The following is a 17079-nucleotide window of genomic DNA, read 5'->3' on the forward strand; positions in this document are numbered from 1 at the left end:
ACATGCGCACACACACACATATGCACACACACACTCACTAGGGATCCTCCTCTCCAGTCCCTAAGGAAGAAAGAAGATCCTGGATCCTAGCTCTGAAAACTAAATGCAATTGCTACTCCATGTGTCTTAAAGGATCAACTCAACCGTCACCGAGTTGAGTGTTGAAAATAATGTGTTTTATTTATAAAGGTGTTTTGTATCATGCTATGCAGATGTTTTCCTAACATGAATCTCCATACACCAGGTACCTATGTTTATAATTTAACAATATAAATAATTTGCACCCTATAAATTTGTTTTTATGTTGATAAAAACTCCTTAATCCCTGCAACCCTAAAGCACACAGTGCTACTCTAAAGAGCCTGGTGAGGGTCATGGGAAGACCCAGTGGGGAGCCTCACACAGTGAAGCCTGTTACTTCTGAGCCGCAGAAGACATGTTTGTTTATTACAACACCTTTGAAACACCTGTTATGTGTTTAACAGGATAAATGTAGTGGCGTATAGGTGAAAAGCAATTGAATAATCATGGCTTTAAACCTTTTGCGGTTCACAAGAAGGTTAAGGTTAAGTCATCTAGTGTATTTCTCCATTCTGATGTTTGAATAACCACATTTATCTTCTCTTGTACTTTTACAGTCTTCCTTTTATTTTTTCCTTTTTTCACCAAGATCTCACAATAACTCTGGGAGACAGTAGATATTGTTGTCCCCATTTTAGTATGAAACTTAAGTACAGAATAATGAAGGGATTTACCCAAGCTTTCATAGGTCAGGGATAGCGCACAGAGAGAGGTAGTGGTTTTGGGCCCAGGCTTTGAAACAGCACTGCCCAGGTCAAATCCCAACTCTTACCTTTAGAGGTGAACTTGAACACATTATTTCACCTCCCTGTGTCTCAGTTTCCTTACCTGTAAGCAGAGATAATATCCATCTCGTGGGTTTTTGTGATGATAAATGGGTTAATACATGGTCATCATTAATTCTGTATTCAATCACTTGGAAAGAAGCCTATGAACCTCTGGTGACTACACTGTTTTTTCAAAAAGCATAGGGAATTGAAGTGCCTGGAATATTTCAATCACTGATGAAAAAATAACCCTCAGGATATTCAGTCAGCATCATGTAAGGCAGCAGTTTCCAAAGTAGGTTCAACAGGATAAAACATTCATAACATACTCCAAGGAATAAGAGAGGTTGGTGATGACAGAGCTTGGAAAACGTGGCAAAATACACCCTTCATCTTTGAGAGTCATGGTGGCACAATAACATGTTACGGGCACTGAGAAAACACGCAGTGAACCGCTAGTTTGGTATGACATACCACAGGTGGGTACATAGTACATAGTAGCATTTAATAAGTAGTTTATTACTATCTTGTTGACTAGTTGAATGAACAAATCTGTCACTAATCAATGGGTAGAGGAATGACTGATCTTGCCCTACCTACAAAAAGATGGTGAGCCATCTATGTTCTGATGCCGTTGCCTTGAGACAAATGATGATCATGAAAATGACCACCCTCCCACTCACAGCCATGCTGAGTCCTTCCCCCACCTCCGCTGTGTCCAGTCAGTGCTTGTCTTCACAGATCTGAACCAACGTTACCCTCCTTTTACCCAAAGAAGCTCAATTAAAGAAGCAATTTGTCCATATAATGCATACTTAGAAAGTGTGTTAGCCCATTCAGGGTGCTATAACACACCACCACAGACTGGGTGGCTTATAAGCAACAGAAACTTATTTCTCAAAATTCTAGAGGCTGGAAGTCTGAGATCAGGGCACCAGCACAGTTGTATGAAGGCCCTTTTCCAGATCACAGGCTTCTTGTTGTATCCTCATCCTCACCTGGCAGAAGGGGCCAGGGAGCTCTGTGGGGTCTCCTTTTATAAGGGCACTAATCCCTCTTATGAGGGCTCCACCCCCATGACCTTGGGACTCCCAAGTCTCCTCCTCCTAGTACCATCCCACTGGGCATTAGGATTTCAACAGTTGGATTTGATGGGGACACAAATATTCATACCATTATTCATACCATAGCAGCGGTGGATAGAAAGGGAGACTATGAGATACATGAGTGTGTGTGTGTGTGTGTGTGTGTGTGTGTGTGTGTGTGTAGGCGAGAGAATGAGAGAAAAGGGACAGAGTGTGGGGAGAATGAATGGGCCTGGGGAGAGGGATTTAGAGGCAGACTAAGACTCAGAGATTGAGCTGCAGGCAGATTACTCTGGGTATAAAGGTAAGAAAAGGGAAACTACCAAAACATTTAAACTCCAGCGCTATCCCTAGAAGATAATTTAGGATGAAAGATAAACAATTCAAAAAGACATAAACTCAGCATTCACACCATGCAAGTCATGAGAGAGGGTTGGGATGGTCCCAGTTTGACTTGCATCTTATTCCTGGCCCTGCCCCTGCCCAGATGTGCGGTGGTTGAGGTACTAAGAGCCTGAGGATTCCATCTGGAACGAAGCCCAAAGTCAGACGCAGACTGCCCGGGGGATGGTGAGGGTAGTCATGAGGACATCTCACTGCTGTGTCTCCCTTCAAATGTTACTAATTGTTTTCACTTAATACACCTTTTGGGCCTCATAACTACTCCCAGAATTTAGATTTTATGGGCATTTTAATCCTTATTTTAGAGATGAGGAATCTGAGGCTAAGAAAATGAAGAGGACTTTTCAAAACTAGTATGACCCGGAAGAAGTAACAGTATAAAACTCATGAACTCTTGGCCCGCATCTCCTCCCCTTTCCAACAGCACACCCATCTGTCTCCACCCAGCATTGCTGTCGAGGAACATCCAGGGTGTTCAGGACCAGAGGAACCTCATCCTCGCTCTCTTCAAAGCATCCTTAGCTCTCTCCTCCTCATGCTGTAGATCAAGGGGTTCAGCACAGGGAGAATGAACGTGTAAACCACAGACACTACCTGGCCCATCTCTGGAGCGCAGCTGGAGCTGGGGCACAGGTAGCTGAGGCTTCCACATCCGTACCGGAGCGGGACCACAGTCGGGTGGGAGGAGCAGGTGGAGAAGGCCTTGTGCCTCCCCTCTGCGGAGCGGACCCTCAGGATGGCAGCCACGATGAAGACATAGGAGAGGGCGATGAACAGAAAGCAGGTGGTGAGGACGGTGATGCTGACCACAGAGTGGCCTCATGGACCCAAGTGTCTGCACAGGCCAGTCGTGACAGGGAGGACATGGCCATAGAACAGGCTGATTTCCTTGCTGCCGCAAAAGAGCAGCAGAAACATGAGCACAGTCAGCTGCATGGCCAAGATGAACCCAAGCACGAGAGACCCCAAGGCCAGTCGGACGCACAACTGCCGGCTCATCGTGAGGGTGAAATGCAAAGGGTGACAGATGGCCACAAACCGGTCACAGGACATGATGGCCAACAAAATGCAGTTAGTGCTGCCCACGAAGATAAAGAATATCTGCCACAGCCTGGCGGGGAGATGAGGGTTCTCTCTGTGGACAGGACACTGGCCAGAGTCAGAGTGGCAGATCTCCAGAGCTGTGAAGTAGGCCAGTAAGAAGTAAACGGGGGTGTGGAGAGAGTAGCTGACCTGGATGATGAGAGAAATGGAGATGCAGCCACTGATGCTGACCAGGTACATATTCAGGAAGGCCACAAAAATCAGCCTCTGCATCTCAGGAGTTTGGAGAAGGGGTGGAAGTAGAAGTGAACCACTCCTGTTTGGTTTGCACCCTCCGTGCCGTCATGCATTGGGCCTCCTAATGGCCCAAGTGCTGCCCCAGGGGATAGACAAATGTCAGGACCCAGAGCTCTTGCTGGGTGGTCCACTCAGCTCATGGCCTCACCCTTTGTGACCTCCTTGACTCCAACCATCTTTACCTCCAGTCTAAATTCAGCAACTCACTTCTGCAACAGCTCTCTTGTTCTAATCATCCAGAAATAGCTCACCACCGAAATCTTTTCTTTTTTAACTGTGGTAAAATATATGTGACATGGTATTTGTGATTTTAGCTCTGTGTAAGTGTACAATTCAGTGGCATTAAATACATTCACAATGTTATGTGACCATCCCCTCCATCTACCCCCAAAACTTTTTTCTCATCCCCAATATAAGCTCTACACCCATTAAACAGTAACTCCTGATTATGTCCTCCCAGGTCCCAGTCACCTTGCTCCCGCTTTCTGTCTCGATGAATTTGCCTCTTCTAGGTGACTCACCTAAGTGGAATCTTAGAATATTTGTCCTTTGGCATGGGGCTTATTTCACTCAGCATGTTTTCAAGGTCCATCCTTGCGGTAGTATATATGAAAATTACATTCTTTTTATGGCTAAGTAATATTCCATGATGTGTATACACCACATTCTGTTTATCCATTCATCTGTTCATGGATGCTTGGATTGTTTCTGCCTTTTCGCTATTGTGAATAGTGCAGCTGTGAACATAGGTGTACAAGTAACTGTTCAAGTCAGCACTGAAATCTTGAACCACAATACACCATTCCCAGACCACGAATCCCTTTACTCCCTTAGTCCCTTGCCTGGCTGTAAAGAGCACAGCCTCTGGGGTCAGACCATCTAGGCTCTAACCCCTGGTGTGCCATCGACCAGCAGTATGACCTTGAGCAACTTGTTGAAGCTTTCTGCTTCAGTTTCTTCATCTATAAAGATATCAAAAGGACACAAGTCTTAAGATTCTTGTGAAAAGTAAGTGTGTCTGGCCCCAAGTAAACTCTCCATAAGTGTATGAGAGTTTAATCAATAATCATTAATATTACTCTCCTTCCTTTTCCAGACCCCATTGGTGTCCCTAGTTCCCCCAAATAAGCCTCCCTGGGCTCTACTCCCTGCCCCATCCAACCAAGACCTATGGTTCATCTCTTAGATTAGCCTTTTGCCAATATTGTCATAATCCTTGCCCCCTTGGTCTTCTTTCAACCCTGCTACATTCTGTAACATCCAACATATCTACCCCAAGCTGGACATGACTACAGAAGATCACAAAATTCTGCTGACTGGTGCCACAACGAAGTGACATTATCAACCCCAGCACTGTCCCCAGTCCTCCAAGTCAGCTCCTCCTTCTGGTCAACACCAAGACTAGTGCAGACTTCCCTGGGCTCTTCTAGTCCTCTTTTGCAACCTCCTTCCTCACTGACAGATGATCCAGCTTCCAGCTTCACAGAAAAAAATGACAGAAGCTACTGGGAGGCAACTTACCACGATTCTCACAAACCCTATAACATTCCTCGCCTATCCATATATCCATAACACATTCCCATATGCCCCGGTGGAAATGTCCCTGCTCCTCTGCAAAGCTAATGGTCTCAGCCCCTCCTGCTTCCTCCAGGATCTTGCTCCTCAAAGTATTGCCTCAATTTCTGATATCTGCCTCTCCTCCTCCTCCACAGCAACTTCCCTCAATCTTATATCATCCTCTAAAGCCTCCCTGTCACCTTCCCATTCAACCATTGCCTATTCTTCAACACAAACCATCTGGCTTCCATCTTGCTCCCTGAGACCAAGGTCACCAGGACTTCCGTATCGCCGAATCCAATAGCTACTTTTGACTTGACTTGCATTTGCAACTGTTGTCAACTCCCCACTCCTTGAAATTCCTCGCCTCTGGCGTCTATGACGCTGTTCTACCCAGGCTCTCTTCCCACTTCTCCGGACAGTTCCTTTCCAGCACTTTCAGAGCCTGGTCTTCCTCTTAGTGACTTGCAAAGACAAGGTTTGGTTGGATAGTCTGAGTCTGCCCCACAAACCCACTCCCCACCCTGCCCTGCCCCATGGGAGGCTGGTCCCTAAGGGCCGCATCAGCCAGGCTCCCTCACCCTGTGGTTTGTGGTTGGTTTGGCCAATGAGAGGTACTTGCAGGAGAAGGGAGAAGAGCATGAAGAGAGGGAGAGTGTTTATCCTCCCACACACAGGCCACCACCCCCTTGTCCCTCTTCCAACCCGGTTCTATGACACAGCTCTGGCTAGGTGGCTGTCTTCCATGGCTCTAGGTTTTGCTGGGCTCCAGGAACACTGTTCCCTTACCTCATCTCTTCAGGCCTGAGGAAGGAAACTCCTTCCCACCACTGCTAGCCCTGGAGTACCTCACCATCCCTTCCACATGCCCTCGATTCTGCCCTCACCTCTGTAAATGGTCCTGACATTAAATGCTAAGTCTTGTCCATGATGACTAACTTAGAGGAGGTTTTGATAGGCAATTGTTGAATGCATAAAGGAAAAGCATCTTATATTTTAATTTATTTTAGAATCTCTTTATCCAGTTTTCTTACCACTGCCTGTGATTACCAGGAAAGAATTTCAGGGCAGGTTTATATGGCATCCAAAACAACATGTCCTGACTACACACACGCACACACACCACCACCACCACCCACCACCACCACATCTACTGTAGAAACAAAATCTGATGCTAGGCTTGCTTCCTGTGATTAAGCACTTCACATGCCACAGTAAGGGGTGGAGGGGCCACTTTGTACCCTGATTAAACAAAAAACTAACAGAGTCACTGAGACTGGTTGTAGACCCCCAAAAGAATGTATTTTCACTCATTTTTGCTGGGTGGTTGTCTGAAGATTTGTCATGACCTTGTAAATACGCTAATCATGAGAGGAGGTTGTTTTCCACCATAACATTAGTAATGCTGGTGATTTACTGTTTTATCCTTTCAATACGTGTTACATTCTCTGTCTGGTAAGCCAGTCCTTTCAAAGTCTGACTCCCTCCAAGCTGTGCAGTAAAGTTTCTCTTTCCTTTCCTGAGTGCATCAGCTTCTGCACTGTCGTGTGTCTCACACAGCCTTATGCGGGTAGAAAAGTGGGAAGATGGGTGGCATTGTGGTAGGAAAATTGTCTTTTGGAGTTTCCAAGAAACTTTCATTCCTTTTCTGGGAGCAGCATTAGGAACACACACCTGCGTGCCTCTCTCTGTGAGAGGAAGTGAGGATGCGCAGCACACCCCCTACCCCATGAAGTAAACACGACGGGGCACGTCCAGTACAAGAAGAAAAAGGAGAACTTTCGCCTATAACCAGCTTTACCCTTCCTGGAGTGTTTGCCTCCATTTTCACTTGTGTATTTCTGCCCCCTCCAGGGACTCTAAGCTCCCCGAGGGCAGGGACTGGCTGGGGTCCATTCTTCTAACACCAAGGACCCAGCCCAGTGCCAGGCACTATGTAACTCTGCGCTGACAGGAACGCTGAGATTGACTGAGGCTCTATCAATCCCAGTGACAAATATTCAGTGCTTTTGAAGTAGAAATAATAATCTTCATTTTAGTACTCTGATATGAAGAGGGCATATCCTTTTTGGAGAAAAAATAAGCTGTTTCAAGAAGAGACATAAGATGTTATATGAAATAATCTGGAATAGGAGCCAAAGGCATAAAGATGTGTGCAGTATGCTCTAAAAATAATTTTTATAAGGAAACAAAACAAATGCTCCACAAAGGTGACATTCCAGTCACCTGAGGTATATTCATATGATGAACTACTATATTGCCATTAAAGTAATTATAATTATGTTTAATAAAGTGAGAAAGTGCTTATGATACAAGGTTAAATGAAAACAGAGACAAAATTGTATGCAAAATGTGATACCCATTATGTCACCAATCTAAAAGGAAACAATGGGCTCTTACTGGTGTTTTTGAGAGAAATGGGAGATCACTGTTTTCTTCATGCTTTTCTCCACTCTTCAGATTTTCTGTAAAGAATAGGTGTTTGCTTTTTAAATTATAAAAATCCTATTGGTTTTTAAAATTCCCATTTGACAGCCAAGAAAACTGAAGTTACACAGCACACCCCAAATTATATAATCAGTCACTGTTGGAACCAGGATTAATATCCAGATACAGTGTACAATCTACTCACTCACAATGAGGCAACCCCACACTGTGCTGAATCCAGGTATTTATACGTGTGTTCATTTCTAGACACGGGGCTGATTCGTTGTTGTGTACTTACATTTCCTTTCCTTCCTTCTTTCCATCCTTCCTTCTCTTTTGTTTCCTGTTTTTCTTCTTTCTCTCCCCTCTCTTCTTAAGGCCAACCCTTTAAATTTAGTTCATCATTCTAGCCCATTGAGGTCTTTTACAGAATTCTAATTCCTAACTTCAACAAACAGTCAATTTCTTCTCACCATTGCCTACAAATTTAATGAACATGTTTCCCAAAGCTCTAAGTGGACATTAGACCATAGCTCCTGGAAGCCACATCCCTCAAGCATAATACCCTCCACATCCCTCAAAATTTTCTTTAGAACATGAGTCAATTTTCAAATCGGTTTCAAAATACAAGGCTCTTTGTGTGGAATGTCTCGGAGCACTTAAAAGCTCCAGTGAATTCCACTGCAATAAACAATCACATGGATTGTACATGGGACGTTCAACATTCTTGAGATAAAGACTCACCTGAGTTCTCAACACATTCCCCACACCCTCATCCAGACACACACGTATCTCTCTTAATGAACACACACTTGTATGTCAGCCCACTTGACCTTGAAAGCTACCTAATTCATGTTTCCTTTTTTGCCTTAGCTGCTAGGAAACCCAAAACTAAGTTTTATATTCAATTGCTTATCATTCCTCACCTCCAGTATCTCTGTTTATACTTACCTTTTGCCTTTTATACTGTGCAAGTTGGTTTTGATCTCATTGGACCTAGGGTTGTATCATAAGGCACTCTATTTTTAGGAGAATTCAAAGCATAATAAATATATCATACAAATAAAAAATTATTCTTGACTTTGTATTGTCATCAAATGAATGAGAAATCGCTCTACTCTCCATTTCCAAGTTTGCTCCCTCTCTGGGTTCTTCTCAATGGTATAAAAATGACAATACTGTGAGCTTGGTTGTCTTAAATGCTCTCTTCCACTGTCTTATTCTGCCTTTGCTGCATGATTCCTCGCTGCTTGAAGGCTGGATCAGGAAACTCCAGGCCTCTTTTTACCCAGGAAATATAAACCCTTGGTAATGCTGCACCTTCTTCCATGAGCCTCTTCTGTGGGTCCAGTGCTGCTTCCAAAGACCTGGTGAAGGTTCTCGCAGAGAGCCCTTCCTTTCCCGTAGAGACCTTCTCAGACTCTTCTACCTTCTTCCCTCACAAGGTGTAATTAAGAGGCCTGTTTCTGCATCTGCTCTTTGACAAGTACAATTTGAGCATCTACTATCAACTAGATGTTGGGTGTGTAACTTGAAAACAGAGAAGATAACACTGTTTTCTGGGTGTACCCGCAAAGCATGTACTCCTCCTAGAAGAAAGGCAGATGACTCTTTCTCCCCTCTCAGGTGGCCTCTGAAATGGGTCACATTTCAGGGAGAGAGATTTATTCTACTCTGACCCTCAGCAGTAAGGGTCTGTTTGAAGACTTGTTTGTTGTTAGTGTATTTGGCATACTGTCACTTGATTAGCTCCCAGAGATTAAACTAATGTTCCAATTCATTTGTAACTCCACACCAGGAAGCCCCTCTCAGGACCAGGAAATCTCAAGGTCAGTAGGGTTCACTGGTCCATTCCCCAGGGCCTAGACCATACAACTTCATCGGCCTGGTCCTCCTTTTACCCTCCACACCTTCTGCCTAAAGAGGCTGGCGGCCAAACCCTTCCCTGAGGCTGAGTGAAGCCCAGGTGGAATCCTCTTCTCAATATCTTGGGAACTGTGGAGCTGAATCACTGAGAAAGTGCCCAGCACGGAGGGGGGCACACATCTACATACTGCTAATCCTTCCTGCTGCTTCTTCTCAAGGGAAGAACGTAGGACTTGGGGATCTCTACATTCAACCCAGTTTTCCCAAACGCAACCACAAACCACAGTGAACATAGTTGGCAAATGTGCTGTGTCTCTATGCAGTGAGGGGGGCAGCAAATACTGCTGTTGACAGATGAGGTCTTGACCTTTATCTTGACCTATATCTCATCTCTCCAGGAAATGCAAGCAGAGACACTCCCGCAAATGCTGTTGGCCCCAAAGATCATTTTCCTTGCTAAGAACAAAGATCATGAGTGGAAAGTTCTGAGTTTCATTACACAAAAATCATTAGATCATTGGTTTTACTATTCTTTCTTGAAGTTTCTCAGTTTCTAGGTCAAACTTACCTATCAAATCTTAAAATACATGTTAAAGGGTTTGTGTTCAGCAACAAGAAGGAGGACACAAGTCTAATGGCTGCAGTTTCAATTTGCTTATGTATTTTATTTTCTCACATCCTCATTTCTGTTACAACAGATTCATTTCATTCAGAGCCGAGGGAGAATTCTATCTGGTACCTCAATATGTGCTGTTAGTCATTTACACAATCATTTCCCTAAGAGTGTTCCTGGAAGATTATCTTCATCAGGTTAAGCTAATTGGGTGGAAAAGAAAGAAAGAAAGAGTTCTCATTATCAATTATTTTGGGAAGCCCCAACCCTGAAAAGATCGCTCTGCTATAGAATATCCCAGGCAATGTGCATGTGAATCTCCAAGGGGAGAGCAAAGTATATATTTTTCCTACCTTTAATTCGCCATGGCATTGTTTTCCAGGCCATCTGGGAAGTCAGCCTTTTCAAGCAGGCCAAACTTTAAGAAATACTTCTTTATTCTAGAAGAGAAGATGATACGGCTTCCTATGGCAACTCTTCTTTTCAGCAGCATTTGAGAATTGTAGGACCTTTGCACTATTGGAATTTGGCACACTTGCCTCTTAGCTTGCAGTCATCTACAATATAAAAATTTTAGAAGAGCAAGAAATGACTTTTGCTGTGGGGAGCAACAGAATCAAAATAAGACCTAGGTCATCTGAGATCAGATGCTGCAATTCACATAGCACTTTTCTATCCACAATCTCACTTGATGATCTTTCAGCCAGGCAGGTTAATTTTACAGATGAAGACACTGGGCATTCACAGCCAGAAAATGGGCACACAGCCAATAAAGGAAGAGCAAAAAATCTGAAAAAACTCCTGACACTTAGGTGATTTCCTCCCTTAGCTTCTAGTGTTCTGCACGGTTCATCTAATGCTCTCTTCCATGTATTTGATCAGTGATGCGCAGAAAAAGTCAGTATGTTCTGAGCAGTAAGAACCTTGTGACCTTTTTCTAAAGCATCCTTAAGCAATTTATTCCTTTATTCCTTATGCTGTGGATCAAGGGGTTCAGCACAGGGGTGATGAACATGTAAACCACAGACATTACCTGGCCCATCTCTGGAGAGCAGTTGGAGCTGGGGCACAGGTAAATGAGGCTTCCTCACCTGTAGCGGGACCACATCGAGTGGGAGGAGCAGGTACAGAAGGCCTTGTGCCTGCCCTCTGTGGAGCTGATCTTCAGGATGGCAGCCACGATGAAGACATAGGAGAGGGCAATAAGCAGAAAGCAGGTGGTGAGGACGGTGATGCTGACTGTATGATTTGTGTGATAATTTAATATTTACAGTTTTGCACCACATTTATAATTACAAAGCAATAATTACAAATATAATGTAATTAATATTTACAGATATAATTGTTACATTTATATTTCATTTTAATCTTGTAATACCTTACTGCATATGGTGTGTAGTATTTAATACATCAGCTCTACAGATGAGGAAACCACAATTCACCGAAGTGAACTGACTTGTCCAAGATCAGTGGCTGATCTGGGATTTTACACCAAGACTTTGGACTTCATATCCCACCCTCTTCCATTCAAGGTGAGAGAATAGCAAGAAGAGGCCTTGGATATCAACACGGGGCCCATCTAAAGCTGAGTTACAGCCTGCCTGATATTTTCAGTTAAAAAGGAAAAGGTTTTCTTAAATAACTACTCTCTATAAATTAGTCAGGCAGTAGGGCCATGGCTTGGTTAGCTCCAGCTGTTGTTATAACAAAGTGCCATATATCAGGTGGCTTCTAAACAACAGAAATTTATTTTTCATGATTCTGGAAGCTAGAAGTCTGAGACCAGAGCACCAGCATGGTGGGATGTCTGATGAGAGTCCTCTTCCAGTCACAGGCTTCTAGCTGCATCCTCACATGGCAACTAGGGAGCTCTGTGGGGCTTCTTTTTTGTAAGAGCCCTAATGCCATTTATGAGTGCTCCACCCTCATGACCTAAGCTCCTCCCAAGGTACCACCTCCTAATACCATCACATTGAGGATCAGATTTCAACACGGGAATTTTGAAGGGACACATTCGGTTTAAATAAGCCACTTCCTTCACATAACTAATGCCACCAGGGTCCAGCAGGCTCAGACCAGTGAGCAAATAAAATTTAATTAGAATATAGTGACATTATTTCATACTGTTCAAATCTGATTCCTGTGGAATGGCACTATGAAATCAGAGCATACTGGTGGGTGTGTAACGAAAGAAAAAGGCCAGTCATGTCCAAATCTTGTACAGTAAGTACAACTTCCTGACTCATTATTACTGCAGGATATGTGTATTCCAACTCTTGGCTAGAAACTATAACCAAGATAGAAACCATAACCACAGCTGGTTTTCTCCAGGCCCTATCAAGACCCTGGTTGAGTAAACTAGTGCTTGTGGATCACTTCTTGAATGACATGCTGGCTGGTCAGGCTCTAATGGCTTAGTTTTAGTCCCTAAAATCAAGTTAGAAAATCAGAGATCTATATCCTTTTACTGACTGTGATCCTCTCTTTCAGAACTGTTTTAAGTTCTTATACATCAATGTCATGCCATCAGCTACCAGTGAGAATTGGCTCAAGAAAATTCATTTCATATTTAGTTTATGTTATAGAGGTTAAGGCCACAGGCTCTAGAGGGAAACTGTGCCAGCATTTAGCTGTGTGATCTTGGGGAAATTACTTAACCCCTCTGAGCCTCAGTTCTTTACGTGTAAAATGGGGATAATAATGACACCTACGTCATAAGGTATGTGGGAACCAAGTGAATTAACATGTACTAAGCACCTAAAACAATGTCTGGCATGTACTTTGGTGTTTGATAAATGATAGCTAGTGTTATTATTATGGTTACTCGTGACTTGTTAAATATACCAAATCACGTTCGAAAAGCTATGGGGAAAGGTTCTTTTATATCTGAGATTTAAACTAAAATACTGTTAATTATCCATATGTATTATTATACTAACTTTGAAATTCTCACATTTAATTGTACTTTATTCTTTCCCTTGACTACCAGGAAGCTCAGACATGTAGGTGACCACTGCATAAACTTCAGAGGAGCACCTAGTGCATTTCTGCAGAGCAGTCTTACTACTGAGCTATTCATAATCCTGCCTAAATTTTTTCTTCAGTCTTCTTGAGCAAATGTTTTTAACTGTTGTATTTGATGTGTTTTTAAGCTGCTTCACATCTTTGGTGGAAACATTTTGGGCATAGACTAAATTAAAAATTGGGAAACAATTTGTTAATTCCAATACATGCCATTGCTATCAATAAAATACTCATTGAATCTCCATGCAAGAAAAATACTTGTACATTCTGCACTTCTTAATCTTGCTACCTGGCCAAGGGCCTAGAGAACTCGTACCATCAGTCTTCCATATTGTTTTCCCCATTTCCCCCTCTTTCCTGTGTGTGGCACAATCAGATAATAGTGTGGCTTTTATCATATACTGCATTTGCCACATCAAGAAGAGAATGGGATTCTTTTTCTCTTGTTGAGGAAGCTACCCTGGAAATACCTTACCCTACTGTCAATCCTCCATGTGGTTCTCTCCACCAGTCTCCTAATGGCTTTGTCCATTTCCTGTTAGGGTTTTGGGGTTCTCCTGCAGGGATCACAGGAGCCAATCTCCCATGAGGAGAAGCAGCTGACTCTATGACCTTGGGAAGGCCTGGCATGACCATCGGGAAGGTGGGACTTACAGCTTAGTAAAAGCTATTCAATGGCAAGTGACTGAAGACTTCAAATAGATAATTGACAGATAGATGAAAGATAGACAGATAGATAGATAGATAGATAGATAGATAGATAGATAGATAGATAGATAGATAGATAGATATAAATAGATATTGTGTCTTACTCTGCAATTTGTTTTTATATTTTTACATATCCATTATCTCATTTGACTGACATGCCAATCCCTTGAGGTAAGAAGGCTGTGCTTATTATCTTTTTTACATAAAGGAAAGACTAGCATTCAAGTTTGTGTCTGGATCCTAAATCTAAGTGCCCAGCACTGCGCCAGGAAATACAAAGAAAGACTAAACCATTTCTTCTCCCCCTCGGGCCTTTTAGACATTATAGAGGCAATCCCAAAATATATGCAACTCAGTTGTATAAAAACAAGTACAATTCAGTGAAAAGAAAAAGATCACTGTCAGCATGGGCAGCCAGATTTTATTAAGGCGGTGGGACTTGCACAGGCTTTAAATGACAGAGAGCGGCCTAAGGACATTTGCTTTTGTGAATCCGCTGGTCTGCATGCCAGTAGGGATACAGGCCCTTAAAGCAGGTAGCAGGAAAGCACCCACAAATCAACTGCTGTCGTCACCCCATCCGTTCATGCTTTTCTTCGCTACATTCCTGTCCAGCCCTGTTCTAAGTACTAGGATGAGACAGGGGTCTGGGGAAATTAATCTATTACTGGAATCTAATAAAAACTGGGTGAATTAATTGCTAACGAGCCATGGAGACAGCCATCGCTCCACTCCTTCCTTTTCTTCTTTTGATCTTTCTTCCCTTCAGATCACGCCCCCTACCCCTGGTTTGGGGAGTATTTTTTCTAGGAAGGAATATTTCTGGTTTCCTGAACCTGCGCATTGTTGCCATCAGTCTCCATACTGCATCCATCACCTCTTGATTCCTTATGCTGTAGATCAGGGGGCTTAGTACTGGGGAGAAGAAGGTGTAGATGACTCCCGGCCCTCTTCTAGGGAGTAGCTGGAGCTGAGGCTAGGGTAGGTCAGGGTGCAGCAGCCATACTGCCCGGGGACCACGGTGAGGTGGGAGGGGGGGGGAAGGGGACCCGGCGCTGTCGCTCACCTGAGTCCAGCTTCAGGATGCTCGCCACAGTGCAGCCCTAGGAGAGGCAGGTGAGGAGGAAGGGGACAACCGCGGGGGCCGCACAGATGGCACAGAGAGCTGCCTTGTGCATGCGGGCGTCTGCACAGGCCACACGCGAAACTGCAGGCATGTCACAGAAGAAGTGGTAGATTTCGTGGTGGCCACAGAACAGAAGGTGGCAGATCAGGATGGTCAAAGGCAGTGACAGCAGGAATCCCGGCCCCAAAGAACCTAAAGTCATCTGCCCATAGAGCTGCCAACTCATGATGAGGTCGTAATGCAGTGGATGACAGATGGCCGTGTACCTGTGTAGCCGTGTGAAATGCAGCAAGTAGAATGCCGTCAGCCCCTCTGAGAAGGATGAAGAACTTCTGGGCCCCACAGGCAGGGAGGGAGAGGGGAATCCTCCCCACGGACAGGACGCCAGCCAGAGCCCGGGAGCAGTGTTGGTGGAGCCGCCATCTCCAGCACGGCCCGTGTGAAAGGCAGGAAGTAGATCGTAGACGGGGTGCGGAGGGAGGGATCTGGCCGGACTGCGAGCCCACGTGACGGGCCCAGCGGGGCTTCCAGGTGCAACAGCAAGAAGGTCACACATAAGAGGGAAGCCACCGCGGGTCTGTTGAGAAGGGGTGTAAGTGGAAGAATAGCCTCCATCTGGTTTTCTTGTTCCATTAGACTTGGTTCAAGGAAAGAAGCCATGGGCAGAGTGATTCTCCTGTGTCCTTGTGCCTGGACCAGGTCCAGCTGTGTTAGAAGCACAGTCTGAAGTCACTGCGTACTTATCCTCTGGAGTCTGGGTGACATTATCTTGCGTCCCCGCTGTTTAATCTCCTACCGGCGTGACCTTGGAGCAGTTACGGGCGTCGGCATTCTCATCTGGAACATGGGAAGATCCTAGCACCCACCTCGGACTTGAGGTGGAAATTGAATGCAATCCCGTCTGAAAGTGCCAGTCCCGATGCCAGGCATGCAATGGGTTCTCAATAGGGTTTCCTATTTTCCTATTTTCATTCTTCCCTCAATTTTCATTCTTTTATTTTGTAAAGCAAACACTCCTGGTCATTCCCATGCCTCTTCATTACCATGATTATCCAATTACCACGTGAACATTTAAAAAATGCATATTTATACAAAGAGCACATGATTCTCACATTGAGCCAAGAAGGTAGGCAGTACAGGTGTTTCCTTTACCTGTTACAAACGTGGAAACTGGAAGCCCAAGTAAGTTAAATAGCTCACACTACTACCTTCTCCATTCCCCAAGCCCAGAATTTTAGTATCTTTTCTTTTTTAAGTTTGAATTTTGGATAAACAACAAATAAATTCTTAGTATAAGTATGTCCCATGCACTATTTGGGGCGTTTACATTTTGCTAAACTTGGCAACCTGAATGACAATGATAAGTATAAATATGTCCTAAATATGACATAGGCTGTTTAGTATCATTTTTTTAATGAAAATGTCAATAATCTAATTTTTTGTTTTGTTTTACTTTTTTTTTTTTTTTTACCAAATATTAACGCTATTCTTACCTCACCTTCTTTCCTATAGCCTCCCCATTTACAGTTCAACAGCATCCATTGAGAAGGGGCTTTCATCCCCTCACATGTGGCTCACCTCCCACCCACCCAGTTTATACTTTGAGATTAATTTACCTTAAACACTATTTAAATCAGATGATTCCACTTTGACCCTAAGCTTAAAATGTAAAGGAGCCTCAATTTTGTCAATTACACCTCAATAAAACTGAAGAAAGAGAAAGTAAAGAACCTCTTATTCATCTGGTACCACATACAGTATTTATGGCCTGGTTCACAAAATATTTTAGTAAGTGAAACTAGCACAACTTACTGGGGGTATAGACTCAGGAAACCACTCAAGGAACAGGCTCCACCCACCATGCCTCCAAATATACCTTCGCTTTTTATGCACAAGATCCTTAAATTTTTTTGAGTTCTAATTTGCTGCAAGGTAGACTTGCATGTGCATTCAAATATTGTCCTGGTTGTGGATTGCCTTTCAATTTTGTGACAAAGGCCAAAGGCAGCAGCCTACAAAGAGGTCTTTGCACTGGTCTCCTCAGGGGTATACTCAGAGAGGCCAGGCCTTGCCAAGAACACC

At 43.8% G+C, this 17079-nt stretch overlaps 2 pseudogenes; both read right to left on the reverse strand.

The window, feature by feature from the left end:
- Positions 1–3729, reverse strand: LOC108386208 (olfactory receptor 10V1-like; annotated as a pseudogene).
- A 6765-nt stretch (positions 3730–10494) lies between these two features.
- On the reverse strand, positions 10495–16103 carry LOC118971217 (olfactory receptor 10V1-like; annotated as a pseudogene).
- Between the last annotated feature and the right edge of the window lie 976 nt (positions 16104–17079).

The sequence above is a fragment of the Manis javanica genome, unplaced genomic scaffold, assembly GCF_040802235.1.
Source record: "Manis javanica isolate MJ-LG unplaced genomic scaffold, MJ_LKY HiC_scaffold_25, whole genome shotgun sequence".
NCBI classification, from domain to species: Eukaryota; Metazoa; Chordata; class Mammalia; order Pholidota; family Manidae; genus Manis; species Manis javanica.